At 43.8% G+C, this 14,956-nt stretch overlaps 1 protein-coding gene across 3 annotated transcripts in view; it reads left to right on the top strand.

Moving 5' to 3' along the window:
• Nucleotides 1–3,776: 3,776 nt before the first annotated feature.
• Nucleotides 3,777–14,956, top strand: part of UBAP1 (ubiquitin associated protein 1) — a 34,441-nt gene continuing 23,261 nt past the window's right edge. For 2 of the 3 annotated variants that reach the window (XM_074533445.1, XM_074533447.1), the window contains exon 1: nt 3,777–3,934. The gene's annotated coding sequence lies outside the window, so the exon portion shown is untranslated. Of the gene's footprint in view, nt 3,935–4,096; nt 4,417–14,956 lie in introns of those variants that run through there. The other variant, XM_074533446.1, reaches the window with a different exon arrangement.

The raw sequence follows: 14,956 nt of genomic DNA on the forward strand, positions 1-14,956 counted from the left end.
ACGACAGTGAAGTCGCAGCTTTGCGGCGGCGGTTGTGCCCCGCCCCGGTACCCTGTTGCCTAGCAGGACATCAAGCTGGTCACGCCTCCTCTGCCGTTGCCATGGCAGCGGAGCCAGCGTGGTGAGGGTGTGGCGCCTCTTAGCGGCCAGGCGGGCTCAGTACAAGGTGGGGTTCGGGAATTCCTCCCAGGAAGCGGAGATTTTCCCAAACCACTCGTGTTTGATCGCACTGTTAGCTCCCCAGGAAAGCCGAGACACTTGTGCCCGACCATTCTGTCAGGGTCCCACTATGGGGACAGAATCAGAAAATCAATTAGGTGGGAAAAGACCTCTAAGCTCACCCAGTCCAAATTATGAGTGACCACCCTGTCATCCAGACCATGGCACTGAATGCATGTCCAGTCTTTCCCTAAAGGTCTCCAGAACGGTGACTCCTCCACCTCCCTGAGCAGTTCATTCCCAAAGTTTAATCACCCATTTTGTGAAGAAATTCTTCCTAATGTCCAACTCTTCACTGAATAGTGAATAGTACACTGGATCAGAAAGTGGTTCAGCTGACTTTTTCAGGGTCACATGGAAACACAAAAACCCCTTTGAGAGTTTCTACATCTTTATCTGGTCTCTTGGCAGCTCGGGAAAGATCCAGGAATGCACACCAAAAGCATTAGAGAGGCCCTCTCTCCTCTCGGGGCTGCACACTCAAGTATTTCATGTACTGTTAATGCTCTTGAAGGACTCACAGCTTGAGAGACAGTTTACAGAACAATAATCTTTTATTATTGTAATAGAAAAGTGTGATAAGTTAAGGTGCAAAGATTGCTGGTGATAGGATCTGGCTGCAAAGACTTATTCAGAGCAATTGTGATGAACAGTCACCATACATAGAGTACAGTTCTGACAGGTTCAGCCTGATCAGTCAGTCAATCCCAGAAGTTACAGTGGAACCCTCCCTAACTTCTCCCCATTTTTAACATACTTTTATACTATTTTTCCCCTAGTTACTCTATTTTTAGGAGAGTATCTCTAGTCATGCATCATGTCCAGGGTTGTACCTTGGAGGTGGGTAATGTCAGCAACACATCTGAGGCAGCCTCAGGGGTGGAGGTGGGCATTTGTGACCTCCCCACAGCAGCTGGTTCAGCAGCAAAGCATCCCCTTTTCCTCCTTGTTTTTCAGCTGCTACACAATTTATCTGCACCACTGAGTCGCCCCTCTTGCTGGGATTTCAATGGAGCCTGGCCCTGGTGTCTCCAGTCTGCTCCACCTCCCTTCAGTCCCCTTTAGCATGGATTGTGAGTGGGAAGTTGGGCATGCTGACCACATCCCACCCAGGGAGTCGTAACTGCGCCTCACCCTCTGTTTTCTGTGATAATTCTGCTGTTATAATTCTGCTGGAATGTGAATGTAAGTCCTCAGTTTTCTCTAATTCTACCCCCCGACATTTTTGTGTTGCAATGTATTTGCAAGGGTTAGGCCATGGTGTGCACCAGCCAGCCTGCTCCTAAGTTTGTTATCAAAGCCTCAGGAATTCATCAAGGTTACTGAAACATAAACTGTGATAAATTAAGAAAGAATAGACTGAGAAACAGCATATCAAGACCACAAGGACTAGATAACAGGACTGTGAAACACCTGGGCTGTAACCCATCACACACTCTGAGAAGTGCAGGCAGAAAACAAGTTAACAAGATAAAGGCACCAATCAAGAAGTGTGTACTCAGTAGTTTGTAGAATCCATAAATATGTCTGTACTGTAAACAATAAGCGGCTTCTGCTTGATCATATTGGTTAGTTGTCCAGGAGGCCTGAATCTCCCACATTTTCCCACACATTCCACCTGGGAAATCACTTACTGCTGGGGAATTAAAGAGATAACATTTGTATGCATTTGCATTTCATTGTACCCCTTTCAGATCCATGTGGAAGGACGAGTGGTTTTTCTGATGTCTACGTGGCTCATACACTCTTTTTCTGTGATTTCAGAGGCAAAGCTTCATATGATCCAAACCCAGCAACCACTACTTGCCAGTGGTATAGCTGGGTAGAGAAACAAGGAAAACATGTGAGATGCAGGCTGGCTTTATGGAAAAGCCAGCTTCTGGTCACTTGATATCTGATGGTGCCTCAAGTCACATGGAATTAGTATATATTTTCCTGATGTGTACAGCATTGCTTTTATGACCTTTATTCTGCGTTTTCATCCAACCAACGCCAAAGACAAGGGTGCTGTGAGAAGCCAAACTGAAAAAGAAGCCGTAAAAAACCCCTCAGGCTTCCCAGCTTCCTCTGAGGGTACAAGCAGTAATTCCAGTTTGGCCGTTTTCAGTCGTGATTTACCATGAGTAACTCCCCTCTCCATATCCACACTCACACACAGAACTACCACACCCATTTGGGACAAAACCCCTCCATTTCGGAACAAGGACTGCTCCAAAGCCTGAAAACCCAGCGGGAACGTCCCCTGAGCCCCTGGGGAGGGTGAGGTGGCCGTGGGCAGCTGAGGGAAGGGGCTGAAGGGTGTGGGGTGAAATGGCCTCTCTGTGTCCCACTCACCAGCCCCATCCAGCCCCTTGGGAGCCCTGGCACAGCTGGGAGAGGGGCAAAAGGCGCTGCGGGAGCTCCCGGGCACGGCAGGAGCTGGGAACAGAACAGGGACCGGAGCAGGTAAAGGGACAGGGACAGGGACAAGGGCAGGGACAGAGATGGCACAGGGAACGGGGCAGGGGCTAGTAAGGGGGTAGGGATAGGGACAGATATAGGGATAGGGGCAGGGACAGGTATAGGGATCGGGACAGGGATGGGGATAGGGATAGGGATAGGGATAGGGATAGGGGCAGGGACAGGTATAGGGATAGGGACAGGGATGGGGATAGGGATAGGGATAGGGATAGGGATAGGGATAGGGATAGGGATAGGGATAGGGATAGGGACAGGGATAGGGGCAGGGACAGGTATAGGGATAGGGACAGGGATGGGGATAGGGATAGGGATAGGGATAGGGACAGGGACAGGGACAGGGATAGGGATAGGGATAGGGATAGGGACAGGGATAGGGGCAGGGACAGGTATAGGGATAGGGACAGGGATGGGGATAGGGATAGGGATAGGGGATAGGGATAGGGATAGGGATAGGGATAGGGACAAGGATAGGGATAAGGATAGGGATAGGGGCAGGGACAGCAACAGGGCTAGGGATAGGGACAGAGGTAAGGACAGGGACAGGGATAGGGGCAGGGATATGGATAGGGGTAGGGACAGGGATAGGGATAGCCACAGGAGCAGGGACAGGGATAGGGATACAGATAGGGGTAGGGACAGGGAGAGGGACAAGGACTGGGATAGGGGCAGGGATACGGATGGGGGCAGGGATAGGGATAGGAATAGGGATAGGGATAGGGATAAGGGCAGGGACAGGGACAGGGATAGGGACAGGAGCAGCAACAGGGGCAGGGAGAGGACAGGACAGGGGCGGGGACGGAACAGGCAGAGACAGGGGATGGGACAGGGATGGAACAGGGCAGAGTGAGGGATGCAACACGGACAGCGGCTGGTAAGGGGATGGAACAGGGGCAGAGATGGGACAGGGTCACGGCTGGCAAAGGCAGGCGACAGCGACAGGAACGGGGGCGGGCACACGGACAGGTACACGGACATGGACAACACACGGACACTCCCGGCCGAGGCCCTGCCCCCGGTCCCTCCCCCAAGAGCGGCGTGGCTCTACCTTCGTCCCGCCCCTCCCTGTTGCGGTGACGTCACCACCCGCCGCTCCCGATTGGCCCGGCGGGCGCAGGTGACGCCACAGCGTGACGCCATCCCGCCGGCGGGGCCCAGACAAGATGGCGTCGCCCGGGTCCGGCGGCGCCGAGCGGGGCCCGTAGGGACGGCGGGCGGTGACCGCGGCACGGCGGGGCAGCGGGGCCGAGGGCCGCAGGTACCGGGCTAGACTGGGGGCGCGCAGGTACTGGGTGGGGCAGCGAGGCTGGGGCGCCGCAGGTACGGGCGGGGACCGCGGGGGCCGCAGGTACGGGGCGGGGGCAGCTGGGGACGGACCGCGCCCCTTCTTCCTCTCCGGGGACTGGGACCCTCCGCTGCCGCTCGGTAGAGCCGCTCTGGGGTGCCGGCACTCGGCCCGGGGATGGGCTCGCGGGGCAAGGCGGGGTGACGCTCCTGCCCCACAGGCTCCTGCTTTCCAGCAGTTTCCGGGACCGCCGGAGTTAAGGGAATGTGTTTCTGCCTCGTAACCCCTGATGAGTTTGCCCTTGATGGGTTTGCTCGGTGGCTGTTGAAATCCGAGTAAGCCGCTGGTGTCCGTGATGTTCGGAAATGCTTCCTCGCAGTAACTAAATCGGTGAAGAACCAAAACAAACATCTGATTTTCTTTGGGGGTGTGGTGTGTGTCGAGTCTGCCTTCAGGTAACTTGTTAATTTCTGCCTCTTATGCTGTGCAAATCACGGTGCTCATCTTTCCTATACTGCTTGTGACTCTAGAGTTCTGCTAAATCACGGAGCATTCACTCTTTCGCTGCATCTCCTTGTAGGCTAAAGATCTTTATTTCGTGGGTTGTAGCCCTACACTTCTCTTTTTATGCTGATCACCAATTTCTGGATCTTTTCCAGTTAGCTATTCTGCTTTTGGCTACATCTTTCTCAGAGTATGAGATGCAAACATCTCAGGGATGTATACTTTGGTGTAATAATACTTCCCGATTATGCTTTGTGATCCCTTTAGTTCGTTGCTTACTAGAAGTAGGAGATTCAGTGCATTTATTTATGTATTTATATTTAGTATAATTCAAGGGCTCTCTTTCTGTGTTTTGATAACTCAAAATTTATCCTACTAAAGGGATACATTTGTTCTGGTTTTCTGTTTTTTTTTTTTTTTTTTTTAATTAGTAAAAGAAATCACAATAGGTGGAAATTAATAGCTGCCTTATTAACTGTTTTTATTCCCTACATCATTAAAAATCCAAAGAAGTGGAAAAAACCCTCGTCATATAGATATGTTACGACACTGATGTTGTCTTATTAGAGTGGAGATAAGCAGATGGACTCTGGCACTTGGCTGTGGAACTATTATAGCTGCCATCCCAGACCCAGTAAAATGAATTTGTGTTGGATTTAAGCACTTTGAGGTCGATATTCCTACGTGACTCACTTTGGCAAGTGAGTGTTGCCAAACTCAGGGGCAGCTGGGTTGTGCTGGATGGTGTAACTTCAGCGGCTGTGCTGCTGATGGAAGGCTTGCTGCATCCCACAGCCTGTTAAGGGACCAAGAGGTTTTTGTGGGAGCTTGGTGAGAGGGATCTTATTCCTGCTCCAGCTGGGATCAGGGTGTTGAGGGAAAAGGGGAAGTGCTGCAGCTAGCCAGATCTCTTCATCACCTTCCCTTATCAGCCTTGCAGCGTGGGACCTTCTGCCCCTCTGCAGTTACTTCTGGTTTCCTGGCAATTTTCAGGCAAGAGTGGGGAAAACCTGTTTTGGCCTCCTTCCCTTTTCTCCCCAGGACGATCTGTGTGGCTGTGCAGCAGGCACGGGCCGCAGGGTGGGCTGAGGTGTACCAGGAGCATTTTGGGGCGGTGTTACAGGGTTACAGCACCACGCAGAACTGCTGCTCAATGACTTCAGTTTCCTGTGCGCACAGAGCTGCAATTCAGAAGTGCCCGTGGTTCTTAAGGTTACTGTTTCCACTGCGTGGCTTAAACCTTTTAGGGAAAAACCTTAATTCCAAGGGCAGGGAAACAAAAAACTGTGTAATTTTTAAACAGCTTTTGCAAGTTTGTGGGTTTAGTCTCAGAAAAAAAAACTGAAAGTGATGGTCCTTTCCTTGCCTCACCATCTGTACTTCACCTGATATCTCCTGTTGTTTTTTGGATTTTTTTTTCCCTGTGCATGCCCTATGGCACAAAGGAGTCAGGGAAGAAGTTGATGCTACTAAAGTGCTTTTTTTTCATTCAAGTGTGAGCTGAAAGAAACAGACATGAAACTTTAAAGGGAAAACCAAAAAACTCTCATATTTAACATATGTGAATCAATAGGTGTTAGTTTCTCTTTAATGAAGAGAACTTAAATTTTCAGAATATTGGAAAAATGAGTATACTGGCCAGGCGGTAGATTTACTGTATAGTTTATGTTGATGAATAGAAAAATCATAAGGGTGAAAAATCATCAAAAACTCGTGGAAGAGCTCCATCTCCATTATTCCATTATGATGTTTTGTTATCCTGGAGACAAAAACCTGTAACTGACAGAATGGAGTCAGGTTTCTGGACCAATCCAGCCTCATCTGTCACACTGTGACAGCTGGAGCTGTTTTGGCTGGTGCTGGGGGCAGAAGTGCTGTAATGGCACAGAAGGTGTCACCTTACTCATCCTCCTTTTTAATTTGTGTAAGCTTATGGTTTCTTGTTGCTTTCAGAAACTCTAGGGATTGATAATTTCGTTGTCCAATTTAGTTAATTGATAATTGTTGTCCATATCCAGTCTCTGCATCATGAGTTTTTAACAGCAGTCCATTCCTACATTTTACAGTTGATGCTGGGTGGAATATTTTGATAAAATGATCTGTGAGAAATTTAATTTTCCTTATTACATAGAACTTCTTTTCAACCTTCTCTGGTATTTTGTCTAGCATAATCACTCCCAGTCTCTTCAATCATGAATTCCAGAGTTTCAGCTGTCATTTTGCAGAGATCTCTACCTAAAGGCATGATTCTCTATTTAAAATTGATCAGTGCAATTCAGATCAATGTCAGCGTAAGGAAGGTCTAGTGGAGCCATAATTGGAAAGCTCTGAAGCTGTTTGTGAAAACAGTTCTTTAAAGTAAAGGCAAAGAAGGGTTGTTTACAATTTATAAATAGTTTTCTTGTTTGAAAAGTAGGTCTTCTAGGATGCATCAAAGGTTGGTTTCTCATCCCTGCATTGTGTGTGCTTACGCTGCTAACTGGGAAGGCAAGGCTATTGATCTTGCAGCACACACCACTCTGCAATCGACCCTTGGGATTAGTGCAGCTGATCGATACAAGCCTGAGCTCACAGTTGTTGTGTGTTAACTACTTAGGTAGGTAATCCTCTCTGGTATGCAAGTGCGTTGCTTAATGCTTTGACCCTCTGACTTGGTTTGAATAAGCTCATGTTCTGTGTCCCTAATGACCTTTTGCAGTCAATGTAGCCTTGTGCTGAGGTCTCCATTAGAACCTGGGCACTGGGGCTTTCCCTCTCTGAAGTCTTATATTTATTCAAAATCCTTTCGTGCAAAGGCTTTTTTTCTTAAGTGTTAAGAAATGCTGTCTTTGCTGTGGATGGGAAACTTTTAAAGGACTGATTTTGTGCCCAGACTCAGTTTGTATTGGTTTGTATTTTTTTTTCATTTTTGAAAGCTACAAGATCTTTCCAGAATCTGTTAAGCTTGTAATGTACTTGAAACAGAATATACAGAATTATAGCAGAATGGGAGCACAGTATCATTGCTCTAATTTAGACTTAAATCTTCTCTTCCAGAAGGAAAGCAGATTGGTTCAAAATGCCACGCTGCATTAGTAGTATTACAGCTCGTAACTGATGAGCTTGTATATTCTCAGCTGCATTTTGTGTCAGAAACTCTTACACGAGAGTAACATTTTAAATCAGAGGAAGGTGAGTCCTCTCCAAGAAGTAGTCAGCTCTTCATCTGGAGGACTATCTGCATATGAGTACAATTAATGGATTTAGCTGTTGCTGGTTGGTGGAGGGGAAAGTAGTAGTTAAGAGTTGTGAGCTCTTGTCTGGTCGGTGTTACTGGAGCTCAGCATTTTTGATAGCTATCTACTACGTTATGTGAAAGATTTTATTTTTCAGCCCTTTTCTTATGCATACGTTTATGCTTGCACCATTTGTCATCTCTAGGCTAGCAGCAGAGGAGGCTATGACTGAAATGACTGATGAGATTTACTCCCTGATTTCAGGAAGGTGTGTTTCAAAAGTATGCCTGTTACCAGTTGTGCTGTGTCACGTTTTAGTCCTGTGCCTAATTCAGACACAGGGAAGTGCTTTTGTGTTCAGTTTGGTGCACTTTATCAATTGTGAGCACTAAAATAAAACTGGATTCCTAGTTTATTAACGCTCTCCAAAGTACTTGCCTAAACTTTGTTTCCTTCTGTGATACAGCAAAGCCACTCTGGGTTCCACCCTAATGATTAATACCCTCATGTGGTGTCCTTGCATAGTACTGTGTCATGATTTGACGCAGAAATATAGGAGGCACATGTAGCAGGGAAGGGACTCTTGAATAAAGTCACTATTAATCATCTGGACTAAAACTGTGTTTGATGAAAAGGGCCGGAAAAGCTTTATGCTGCATAGCCTCCGAGAAAAGAATGTGTTCTTAATCTTTTAATTAAGTATTATGTCACCACAAGCAGTTTGTTGACAGTCTGTTTGACTTCTTGGTACAAAACAGGTGAAGGATTATTGAGTTTCATTTTGCTTGCTATGTTTGTAACAATATACAAAAGAACTGTTTCCAGCAAGTACCTTTATATTCCTTATTAAAAAGGGGGGCGGGGAGAAAGTATGTAGTAAAAAAAGTATGTAACCTGTAGTTAGAGGCTTTATTCTTGCTTGTGGGAGGGAGCCGAATACATGTTTTCTGTTTATTTACCTGGAAGTGAGTGCTTAGTAATTTGATGTCTCTTTTGCAAAGAAAACCCAAGAAAAGACAGTAAGATGGCTTGTTGCTTTTAACTAACACTGTTGAATATTTCTGAATTTGTATGCAAAGGGAGAGCTATCAAAGTCAAGTGTGAATATAAAAGTAATGCTGTTATGGTCTGTAATCTCATCTATATGAAGGTCTTCAACTGGAAAAGGCTTAATAAATATACCTTAAAGAATCCACAGTTGTATTATAAGATGAAAAATAAATGAAGGAAGGCAAAGGTGAAGAAGTTGGTTTTGGCATGAATGGTGAGGTGGTCTGAGCTGCTTTTGAAGTTGGAGGTGGACTCTGGGAACTCTGTTGGCAAAATGGCTGTGATGGCTGTTTTTGTGACACAGTAATGTCACCCTGTTCATAGTGAGCTCCCATATTGCATACACAGTTATTGTACTGGTCTGAAAGCCTCTCTGTCTCTGGGGATGTTCTGTATGTGTTATGATATTGGAGATGAGCACTTGAAATGTAACCGTGTTTAGTGCAGGGGATCTGGCTGTACTGTGGATAAATCAGTTCTGCCAAGTGATGGAAAGGGTTTCTCACTTTCCCTTCATGCTGGGAGAGAAGCTGTGTATCCATTTTATGCTGGTCTTCATTCAAAGCAAAGTAATTTGATGTTCTTGCAGGGATCTGAATATGATACTCATGTTCTGTCGTATGGCAGCACTGGATTAATTTCCTAAAGTAAGCTGGATTGAACCAGACATATGGGTTATGAGAGGAGCAGGCTGGGAGTGATTCTCGGGTGACAGTAGAAAATCTGATAGCTCAGAGGAGGAATGGTCAGCCCACAGTATTGCCACTTCTTAAACAAAAAAATCATCTTACTGCTGTGTCATGGTTATTATGGTGGCCCACTGAAAGAGATCTCTGTGCTGTCAGCAGTCCTATGTTCTTGCCAGCCTGAAATGTTTGGATAGGAGAATCTGTGGGATGAACTGTGGTCATGGGGCAGCTTCATCCAGCAACCTAGTCTGGTCTAGTTATAAAATAAAGTAAGTCTAGGTTGCTGAAACTGAGTCAGATCTGTCAAAATGTCCTAAGAAAATTAAGCTAATGCATCTCTGAAGGTTTCTTTTTGCACATAAAATGAGCCATTTCTATTTAGTTATTCATTGCTTTAAGTGTTCTGGGGCTTGCATTCATTACTGTATCTGCTGAAGAACTTTGTGATGTGCAGGGGAAAAGTTTGTGTTACCAAGTGAGACAGGCTATATAGTATTACAGACTTAAATTAATTGGAAGTGGTAACTTAAAAATAAAGTTTGGACTACACCAAACTTCATATTCAAATCTGAAGTGCATCCTTTGGGCTTTTATAGTGAGATGAAAAAGACTGAATAGGAGTAATTTGGTAGGGAATAGATACTGTTCCAAACGTGAGAGACTGCAGTGAGATTCCTGGGGTAGCTGTGGGTTTGGGATGTGGGAAACAGGTTGTGTTCTGACTTTGCTGCTGGCTGAGCTGGATGACTGTGGGCAAACTGCTTCAACTTTGTGCATTATTCCTCAAACCTGCAAAGCAGGAACAGTTTGTCTGCTGGTTAAGTACCTTGACAGGTTTTCTGGAGTCTCCTGTAAGAGCCATGTGGTGCAGAGGATACAAGGGAATGTCAGCAAAACTACTTTGCCCTCAGGGGAAAGAAAATGAATGAGAAGTGTGTAATTCTTGGCATTATAAATATCCTGCAGGTATCTAGATTTCATCTCAAAGCAGTGTCTTTCCTTGTCTTTGGTTTCTTTTCTATTATCCATTCCACTTGAGCACTGGAAGTTCAGTATCCATTTGCCCTTACTGTTGGGAGGCTTGTAATTGTGTGCATGTATCTGTTTGTGTCTCCTACTACCTTGCACATCTGTGGATTTTGCTCTGTGCATTTGTGATAGAAAGTTCACTGTCTAAGTGCAGAATTAGACTACTCCTTGAACTTACCTGGCCAAACATTGGCAGGGTTTGCAAGTTGGGTTGCAGTGCTGGGAGGGCAGACTTACTGTCTCACACAAAGGGAAAGCACACCCCTTCAGTTTGTTTTAAGTGAGGAAATTTAAATCTTAAAGCTCACTTTAAGTGGAAGCAGTAGGAATTAAGGTAGGTGGGCAAGGAGATTATTCTGTGAAGCTTGGGGATCTTCCAAGTACCTTGTGTGAATGTGGCAGGGAGGGAGGAATGAGACCTGTGGTACAGAAAGGCTTTCTGAAGCTGCATGTGAAGGTGAGTGTAACAGCTGGAGCATCTTTGAGAAGTACATCTCAAGGATTGAGTAGTTTCTCTGCTTTCCCTCTTGGAGGATGGGAGTTGTCTGCATGTTTGTGTGTCTTCACTGCTAGTAACCTCAGCTGTAGCAGTTGCACACGCAGAGTAAACCATGTTTAACAGATGTGTAGTCTCTTTGGTTTTTCCTTGCTTCTGGCTTCCATTCCTGAATTTTTCAATCTGTAGTTGGATTACAGACTGAACCATATTTCAATTTAAACAGCCCCTAATTGAGGGACATTTACTATTTGAGAAGTACAAAATGAAGAGATTGCAAGGAAGATGTTTGTGCTCAGGACTGAATATGTTGCCCTCAGGTAGTGTGGGCCCATGAAGTTTTCTGATATAAAACACAACAAGCAGTTCCTTTACTTATGATGCTCTTGTTTTGTAATAGATCCGCTATAGTTGAGGGCAGTCTCAGTTTCACTTCACTATTCAGAGGCAAATTTTTGTTTTTCTACACTAGACAAGCTTGCTCAAGGCAACTTACCTTCCTGTGTTCCAAATTAATTGTTTCAGAAGTATACTCAGTGTGGGTACCGCCAGTTTGCTGAGCTGTTCAAGTGTCTGCTGCTGTTTTCATATACAGAGCATTTATTTTTTTGATAGCTGGTAATGATGCTTCCATTGCTGTGTGTTTTTAAAGAGCAGAACATTATCTTTATTCCAGTGCCAGCCCATCCAAAGCTTACAAGCCATTGCAAGAAATAATGAAGAAATTACTCTTAATTTTAAATCAGTTTCCTGCTCTTAATGCTGTTATGCACCAGTTCCCTGTTAATTAAAACAAGTGAATTTTTTCATTTGAAAACATGGCTTCTGGTAGTGAAATTTAATTTGGTGCTGTCTACTGATAGTATTTCCCATCTAGCTCATCTTTTTAATGCAATCATTCAGTCTTGTTTGGACTGAGTGGGAAGACTTGAAAGCAGGATTGACTGATACTATGCCTGGAGATGAAGCAAGGTTGGTTTTAGGCATTACTGCAATGGGACCATCTTTTCACTTGCTTGATACATTTTTTGAATTTCAGTTTGAATCCTTTGTTTTGTTGAGTTGGTTAGGTAAGGAGTATGTCCCTGAGGCCTCAGCTCAGCAAACACATGACAGTAGCTCAAGTGAGTATTCATGAACAGTGATAAGGGTTTGTTTTCTTCCTGGTCTTTTAGTTTCATCCTTCAGTGCTGCAAAACCTGGCATGTGATATGTGCTTCTGCCTGTGCTTCTTTCTTGCCTCAGTCTTGATAAGATGGGTTAGATGAAGACAGATGCCTGTTGGCTAAACGGGAGTGACACATGAATTAAGGACAACATGAGCTGGCATTGAAAGCTAAGACTGTACTAGTGATGATGTGTTGGAGAAATGCATAAAACTCAGAAAATGTCAAATAAGCTTGTGAGGAATGCCACACCTGTGGCACCTAGGATGCAATTCAGGTTTCTCACAACAGCACTGTTAAGGCAAAGGCTAACCAAGTCTCATGAGGCATATTTTGAAAATCATTGAGATTTAAGATGCTATGAGCTTTTATTGTCACTTGACAAATAAATGTTTTGGAGACCACACTTTTCCAGGTGTCCTATGACCAGCTCTTAGTTGCTTCAGGAATATGAAGTGTTTAGGACTTTTCCTTCCATGTACCTAAAAGTGTGTATTTGGAGAAAGAGATTAATTTATGGTGAATTGGGATCTTTCCTGGAAAGTGGCAACACTGAGAGATGAAACTAAAAAGAGGGAAGATTGAGATTGAACATAAGGAAGAATTGAAGGTGGTGAGGAACTTAACAGGTTGCCCTGGGAAGTTGTGGATAACTCATCCCTGGAGCTGTTCCAGGACAGGTTGAATGGGGCTTTAAGCAGTCTGATTGAAGTGATACCCTTGCTTGTACAGAGTGTGTGGACTAGATGATCTTTGAACGTCCATTCCAAACTCAAATGTGCCATGATTGAGTCAAGTGAGTTTGCAGGGAGTTTATATTCTTAGAATGTGCCACTTTTAGTTGAGAGAAATAAGATGTGTCAGTGTGAAACAGGGACATAAGATGGCAGAAATAGTTTAACAGTTGTAACCACGTGATGGGAGAGATCCTTTCAGGAATGGGAAAAGGCTGTTGTTGGCCTGATGTGTGTTGAAACAGCTTGGGCTGAGTGTGCAGTCAGGGTCTGAAACAGTGGTTCCCATGCTGAATATCAATGTTTCAGCCTGCTTGCTGCAGGACAGGCAGGGTTGTTTGGAGGTGGAATAGTTAATGTTACAGGTTATTTTTTTCCCCTCAGTACCATGCTGAATTTTGCTGGGAAAATGTTAAATGTGTGGTAACAGTGGGTAGTGCATGTGACCCAAGTATAAAAGGAAAAATTGATGCATCTATAGTAGTATAACACTGTTCTCATTATTCTTGTACAGTACAAGAGGCACATATTTTGGCTGAGATCCCATACATGGAACTGCAAGTGATGTTTGACCTGCTGGCAGATTTTATTTTTCCATTAAAAAACTTTGGCCAACTGCATTTCTTGGTAGATTTTTGTCTGCTTCATTAAATCAATTCCATAAGTGTTAATATTTCACCAGATTTATAACCAAAACCATAATTATCAACAAATGTTAAAATTTCTCTTCTGAGCTTTTACAGGGAGAAGATGACAACCTTACGGATTTCTTTGGAATGGACATTTTACATAGCAATTTAATTGTTGTAATGTATTGTTTAAATGAATTAAGTTATGGTTAATAAATAATTGTTGAAAATTAATAAATACGAATTGCCTTATATACCAAAATAGTTTGAGTTTGTGTTGCTATTGGTATTTGAGTTTTTTGTTAGATCTTGGTCAACAGAGTTGAATTTATTTCTAAGTAATATGAGATCAGCTACCTGTTACTCCCTTGCTTAAAGAGTATAAGAACAAAAAGCTTGTAACTGCAGAGATTGTTGTTTTTGAATTAAAAATAGTATATGTTGTGATTAATGGATTAAAAGCTGTTTTACTCTGTTGTGCATTTTGAGAGTGTCTGTCTAGCTCTCATTCATAAGTGGGACAAGTCTGAAATATTAATAATACTCAAGTACTTCAGAATCAGCTTGTTACATATTGAAGTACCACTGCAACAAATGGAGCAGCATTTTAATTCGTTTATGATATTCTGGGTTGCAGGCATACATTCTAAATGTTCAGGTTATTCCATGCTTCTCCATGCATCGTTACCAAAAGAACAGTAAGTGGGCTATTTTGTTGTTGAAACTAGCAATCAGCAGTTTCCCTCAAGAAGGGTTATATTGAAATATTAGCTTTCTTCTGAAGTGCTGTGATTAACAAGGAAAGTTAATGCACATTCCTGGCTCTGGCTAGTGTTAAGATAGCTTAGAAAAAATTGACTCTTTTGTAGTAGTATGAAATCTCATGGTAATTAAGCTGAAGTAGCTACATTTGTTGATAGTTACCAGATGCTTACCATCTGACAGTTTCAAACTCTCAAAACTGGTAGGTATTTGCTATCCAAACTTTAGATATAGGAAAATAGCAGTTAAAAACAGTTGCTCTGCTCATCATATTTGGGTCTTGTTTCATTTCTGCATTGAGATTATTGCAGCCCTCATTGCTGGTATGAATCCTGGGCCATCTTTTTAATTTTGTTTCCTAGAATGTAGGAATTGCATAGCACATTTATATTTATATCTCTTGAATTTCTGTCTTGCTTTTTTTGTGCCTCAAGGAGAGGAAGTTAGTCCTCTATTTCTAGTTTACCATTCTTTTTCTCAGTGATATTGTAGTTCGTAGATTAGGGAAGCTGGCCTTGAAGCAAAAAAAAAAAGACATATCTTTTCTCTCAGCTGTTTTGTTTATGTGATCTTTAAATAATTTGGGTAAAAATCACTAAACTGCATTCTGAAGTCCACATCTGTTCTTGGATGAACAGAACCTGCGCTACTGCACAATTTTTCTGGAGTCTGGAAATCAGGCCAGCCTTAGATGTTTGTTACAGATGGTTTTCTCTTGTGA

The sequence above is a fragment of the Zonotrichia albicollis genome, chromosome Z (genome assembly GCF_047830755.1).
Source record: "Zonotrichia albicollis isolate bZonAlb1 chromosome Z, bZonAlb1.hap1, whole genome shotgun sequence".
In the NCBI taxonomy this organism is placed as follows: domain Eukaryota; kingdom Metazoa; phylum Chordata; class Aves; order Passeriformes; family Passerellidae; genus Zonotrichia; species Zonotrichia albicollis.